This window comes from Cryptomeria japonica, unplaced genomic scaffold (genome assembly GCF_030272615.1).
Source record: "Cryptomeria japonica unplaced genomic scaffold, Sugi_1.0 HiC_scaffold_15, whole genome shotgun sequence".
Classification (NCBI taxonomy): Eukaryota; Viridiplantae; Streptophyta; class Pinopsida; order Cupressales; family Cupressaceae; genus Cryptomeria; species Cryptomeria japonica.
In genome coordinates, this window is record NW_026728837.1 from 1,303,643 (window position 1) to 1,309,999 (window position 6,357).

Below are 6,357 nucleotides of genomic sequence, written 5' to 3' on the forward strand. Positions count from 1 at the left end.
TACGCACCTCGCGTGCACCTTCGCCGGGGTGGGCACCTCGGCTGGGTTGCGCGCCCTGGTGCGCACCAAGGAGCGCTCCGAAGTGTGCTCCAAGGTGCGGCGTGCACGAAGTCGGAGCCCGGTTTGCCCCGGGTGCGCACCTTCGCCGCGGTGCGCACCATGGCGTGCACGAAGTCGGAGCCCGGTTTGCCCCGGGTGCGCACCTCGCGTGCACCTTCGGCGGGGTTGCGCGCCCTGGTGGGCACCATGGTGCGCACCAAGGAGCGCTCCGAAGTGTGCTCCAAGGTGCGGCGTGCACGAAGTCGGAGCCCGGTTTGCCCCGGGTGCGCACCTCGCGTGCACCTTCGGCGGGGTTGCGCGCCCTGGTGGGCACCATGGTGCGCACCAAGGAGCGCTCCGAAGTGTGCTCCAAGGTGCGGCGTGCACGAAGTCGGAGCCCGGTTTGCCCCGGGTGCGCACCTCGCGTGCACCTTCGCCGCGGTGGGCACCATGGCGTGCACGAAGTCGGAGCCCGGTTTGCCCCGGGTGCGCACCTCGCGTGCACCTTCGCCGGGGTGGGCACCTCGGCTGGGTTGCGCGCCCTGGTGCGCACCAAGGAGCGCTCCGAAGTGTGCTCCAAGGTGCGGCGTGCACGAAGTCGGAGCCCGGTTTGCCCCGGGTGCGCACCTCGCGTGCACCTTCGCCAGGGTGGGCACCTCGGTGCGCACACCTTCTCAATGTTTTCTTGCCTTTTCTGGAAATTGGTGAAGGCAGCGCATCAAAGGTGCGCACCTCGGTGTGCTCCGAGGTGCGAACCCGAGAGCGCTCCGAGGTGCCCACGAAGTCGAAAGTCGGGTTAATTGCATTGTTTTCCCCGGGTGCGCTCCGAGGTGCGCAACATCGGCGCGCACCAAGGAGGGCTCCGAAGTGTGCTCCAAGGTGCGCACGATGGCGTGCACCTCTGGTGCGCACGATTCGGAGCTCGGTTTGACCGGGGTGCGCACACCTTGGCTGGGTTGCGCACCTTTTGTGCGCTCCAAGGTGCGCACGAAGTCGGAGCTCGGTTTGCCCCGGGTGCGCACCTTCGCCAGGGTGCGCACCTTGATGCGCACGCCTTGGCTGGGCTGCGCACCTTGGTGGGCGCCATGGTGCGCACCTTTCGTGCGCTCCAAGGTGCGCACGAAGTCGGAGCTCGGTTTGCCCCGGGTGCGCACCTTGGTGGGCGCCATGGTGCACTCCGAGGTGCCCAAGATTGGTGCGCACCAAGGAGCGCTCCGAAGTGCGCTCCAAGGTGCGCGCGAAGTCGAAAGTTGGGTTAATTGTCCGGTTTGCCTCGGGTGCGCACCTTGCGTGCACCTTCGCCAGGGTGGGCGCCTTGGTGCGCACACCTTGGCTGGGCTGCGCACACCTTGGCACCCGCGTTTCCTTCATTTTAAATTTTTTTTTTTTACAATCTCTCAAGTGGGAAATTCTATAATCTCAACTTTTTTTGCCTTTTCAGGAAACTTTTGAATGGAGCGCATCATTGGTGCGCTCCGAAGTGTGCTCCAAAGCTCTCTCCAGCTGCGTGCACCTGCCCCGGCCGCGCACCCGGCCCCGCCCAGCTTCGCTCACCTGTCCCGGGCGTCTGGTGCGGAACCTTAGAGTAAGAAACATCACCGTGCACCTTGGCCAACGTGCGCGACTCGACCGAGCGCGCACTGGCCGAGGTGCACACCGATTTCACCTGGGTGCGCGCGCAGCACCTCGGGCGCACCGGGGTGCGCGCACAACGCCCGGGTTGCACCGTGGCCTGTGTGCTCGGGGCGCCTCGGGTGCGCGCTCGGTGTCGCCCCCGCGCGCGCGGTAGTGCGGGCAGCGCACCCCGGCCCGGCCCGGCCCCGACGAGAACGCAAACGGGCAAAAGGTTTATTCAAATAGCATTGCGACGCCCGGCGAAAAACTAAAAAAGGGTGCAACACCGGGACTTCCCGGGAGGTCACCCATCCCAGTACTACTCCGGCCCAAGCGCGCTTAACTGCGGAGTTCTGATGGGATCCGGTGCACTAACGCTGGTATGATCGCACCCGTTATGAGCTTGTCGCAGTGTGTACTTAGCAAACCGCGACCCACGTGCGAATCCACCCCGGCCACCCACCCCCGTCGAGGTGCACACCCTCCCTCGCGAAGTGCGCCCCGTTCGCCAAGTGTGAGCCCTGCCCGGGTGCGCGCACCTTGCTAGGGCGTCGGGTGTGCACCCGGCCCGGCCTACGTGCGTGCACCTGGAGGGGGCGTCGTGTGCGTGCAGTGTCCCGTCTGCAACGCGGTGCCCACACACCACCTCGGGCGCAACGACCTGCGCTCACATGTGGGCCGAGTGCACCTTGGTGCATGTTCGGGGCGCCTCGGGTGCACGCTCGATCTTGCCCCGGTGCACCAAGGCGCTCGGTTTGCCCCGGGTGCGCACTTGGTGCAAGGTGGGCACCCAAAATAGGGATCAAGCACCAAAACACAAGTTTCGGGATGCAAAATGGGACCCAAGGACCACAAATGCGTTCCAAGACCCATGATGGGTCCACGAGAACAAAAATGTGTTCCGAGACTTAATAAACAAATATTGGGTTTTAGGAGAAGAAACATGCTCTGATGCCCAAAACGAGAATCGACCCCGAAAAGGCCACAGGCCAAAAGTGGGATGCGAGACAAAAAAAAATGGGACCCGAGGACCAAAATTGGGTTCCCAGGTCGAAGACAGGGCAACCGGACAAGAAACGACCTCTAAGGCTCGAAATGAGTCCCGACGACTAAAACTTGACAAGAAGCACCCATCAGGCACCCAACTCGACACCCATGGGATGCCGACCCACCCGGGCTTCCACCTAGCACACCTTGGCACCCACCCACCCTCGCACCCAACCTCGCACCCAACTTAGCACCTTTGAACCCACATTGGCACTCACCCTGACCCTGGCACCTTGGAACCCACATTGGCACTCACCTTGACCCTGGCACCCACCTTTGCACTCACCTTGGGACCCACCCTGGCTCCCACCTCGGCACCCACCCAGACACCCACCTTGGTTCCTTGGCACCCACCTTGGATCCTTGGCACCCACCCCGACACCCACCTTGGCACGCAACTTGGCTACTTGCCACCCACCTTGGCTCCTTGACGCCCACCCCGACAACCACCCCGTGACCTACCCTGGCTAGGGTTGGTGCACACCCACCCTGGTGCCCACCTTGGCACCCACCCTATGACCCACCTTGGCACGCACCTTAGTACCCACCCCGTTACCCACCCTAGGACCCACCCCGTGACCCACCTTGGCCAGGGTGGGTGCACCCACCCTGGTGCCCACCTTGGCACCCACCCATCCTAGCACCCAGCCTGTGACCGGGCTTGGAACCCAACCTTGCACCCGCACCCGTCTTGGCCAGTGTGGGTGCGCACCCATCCTGGCACCCACGTTGTGACACACCCTTTAACCCACGCACCCTAGCACCCACGTTGGCACCCACCTTGGAACCCAACCTAGCAACTTGGCACCCACCCCGTGACCCACCTTGGCATCCACCATAGCAGTCGCCGACTTGGCACCCACCTCGGCACCCACCTTGACACTTGTGGACCCACCTTGCCACTCACCCTAGCATCGACCCATCCTAGCACCCACCCTGGCACCTTTGCACCCTAGCACTCACCCATCCTAGCACCTAACCTGTGACCCACCTTGACACTCACCCTCGCACCCACCTTGGAACCCAACCTAGCACCCACCCACCCTGACACCAACCCTAGCACCTACCCACCCTTGCACCCACCCTGTGACCCATCTTGGCACCCACCCATCCTACCACTCAACCTATCACCCACCTTCTCACCCACCTTGGCATCCACCTTAGCACCCACCCACACTGGCACCTTGGCACCCACCTCGGGCAAGGTGGGTGCACACCCACCCTGGCACCCAATTTAGAACCCACCGAGCATGTTACCCACCTTGGCACCCACATTGCAGCCCACCCTAGTACCCACCCTATGACCCACATTGGCATCCACACCCTAGCACCCAGGCACCTCGACACCCGCCTTGACACCCACCCTAGCACTGAACCTGTGACCCACCTTGGAACTCACCCTAGAACCCACCCACCCTGTGAACCACCTTGGCATCCACCTTAGCACCCACCCACCTTGGCACCCACTCTAGCACTCACCCATCCTAACACCCAACTTGTTACCCACCTTGGCACCCGCCCTCGCGTCCACCTTGAAACCCACCCTAGCACCCACCCACGCAGGAGCCCACCTTGGCACCCAACCTAACACCCACGCATCCTGGCACCCAACTTGTGACCCACCTTGGAACCCACCCTAGTACCCACCTTTGAACCCACTATATCACCAACCCACCTTGGCACCCACCCTATGACCCTCTTTGGAATCCACCCTAGCACGCACCCACCCTGGCACCCACCATGGAGCGCACCCTAGCACCCACCCACCTCGGCACGCACCTCAACACCCACCTTGGTGTGCGCACTGCGCCAACCTCTCAAAGACCCTATGTGGTGCGCTCCAAAGTGTACACCTTTGGTGCGCTCCAAGGTGCGCACCTTTGGTGCACACCGAGGTGCACACCAAAGTGTGCACCGAGGTGAGCACCAAAGTGCACTCCAGGGTGCACACCAAGGCGTGCACCTTTGGTGCGGTCAATGCAAACGAATTCGGAAGTTGGGGTCGATGTCCTAATCGCTGCTGCAGACTACACGTATGAGAATCGGACAAATAGCTTTATATAGGGGAGGTGTTGCGTTTGATGGGTCGACTCCCCTGGTTGTGTGCACTGCACCAACTTCAAAGACCCTGTCTTGTTTAAGAAGTCAAAAGTTGGGGTGGATGTCCTAATCATTGCTGCAGTCTACGCATGTATGAGAATCAGACAAATAGCTTATATAGGGGAGGTGTTGCATTCGGTGGGTTGACTCCCCTGGTTGTGCGCACTGCGCCAACCTCAAAGACCCCGCATAGCAGAAGAAGTCGGAAGTCGGATTTTGGTGAGCACCAAGGCGTGCACCTTTGGTGCGGTCAACGCAGACGAATTCAGAAGTTGGGGTGGATGTCCTAATCGTTGTTGCAGGCTACACATGTATGAGAATCAGACAAATAGCTTATATAGGGGAGGTGTTGGGTTTGATGGGTCAACTCCCTTGGTTGTGCGCATTACGCCAACCTCAAAGACCTTGTTTTCGTTAAGAAGTCAAAAGTTGGGGTCAATGTCCTAATGGCTCCTGCAGGCTACACATGTATGAGAATCGGACAAATAGCTTATATAGGGGAGGTGTTGGGTTTGATGGGTCGACTCCCCTGGTTGTGCGCATTACGTCAACCTCAAAGACCTTGTTTTCGTTAAGAAGTCAAAAGTTGGGGTCGATGTCCTAATTGCTCCTGTAGACTACACATGTATGAGAATCAGACAAATAGCTTATATAGGGGAGGTGTTGGGTTTGATGGGTTGACTCCCCTAGTTGTTCGCATTACACCAACCTCAAAGACCTTGTTTTCGTTTAGAAGCCGAAAGTTGGGGTCGATGTCCTAATTGCTCCTGCAGGCTACGCATGTATGAGAATCAGACAAATAGCTTATATAGGGGAGGTGTTGGGTTTGATGGGTCGACTCCCCTGGTTGTGCGCATTGCGCCAACCTCAAAGACCCTGCATTGCGGATGAAGTCGAAAGTCAGAGTTTGGTGTGCTACAAGGTGTGGTCGAAGGTGCTCACCTAGGTGTGCACCTTTGGAGCACAGGAAAAGTGCCCTCCAAAAGTGCGCACCTTTGGAGTGCACAAAAGTGCCCTCCAAAAGTGCGCACCTTTGGAGCGCAGAAAAGTGCCCTCCAAAAAGTGCCCTCCAAAAGTGCGCACCTTTGGAGCGCAGAAAAGTGCCCTCCAAAAAGTGCCCTCCAAAAGTGCGCACCTTTGGAGCGCAGAAAAGTGCCCTCCAAAAAGTGCCCTCCAAAAGTGCGCACCTTTGGAGCGCAGAAAAGTGCCCTCCAAAAGTGCGCACCTTTGGAGCGCAGAAAAGTGCCCTCCAAAAAGTGCCCTCCAAAAGTGCGCACCTTTGGAGCGCAGAAAAGTGCCCTCCAAAAAGTGCCCTCCAAAAGTGCGCACCTTTGGAGCGCAGAAAAGTGCCCTCCAAAAAGTGCCCTCCAAAAGTGCGCACCTTTGGAGCGCAGAAAAGTGCCCTCCAAAAAGTGCCCTCCAAAAGTGCGCACCTTTGGAGCGCAGAAAAGTGCCCTCCAAAAAGTGCCCTCCAAAAGTGCGCACCTTTGGAGCGCAGAAAAGTGCCCTCCAAAAGTGCGCACCTTTGGAGCGCACAAAAGTGCCCTCCAAAAGTGC

At 59.7% G+C, this 6,357-nt stretch overlaps 1 non-coding gene across 1 annotated transcript; it reads right to left on the reverse strand.

Moving 5' to 3' along the window:
* Nucleotides 1–1,928: 1,928 nt before the first annotated feature.
* LOC131860842 (5S ribosomal RNA) lies at nucleotides 1,929–2,047 on the reverse strand. The gene has a single exon (XR_009359935.1). It is a non-coding gene; the product is annotated as a 5S ribosomal RNA (ribosomal RNA).
* Nucleotides 2,048–6,357: the final 4,310 nt, after the last annotated feature.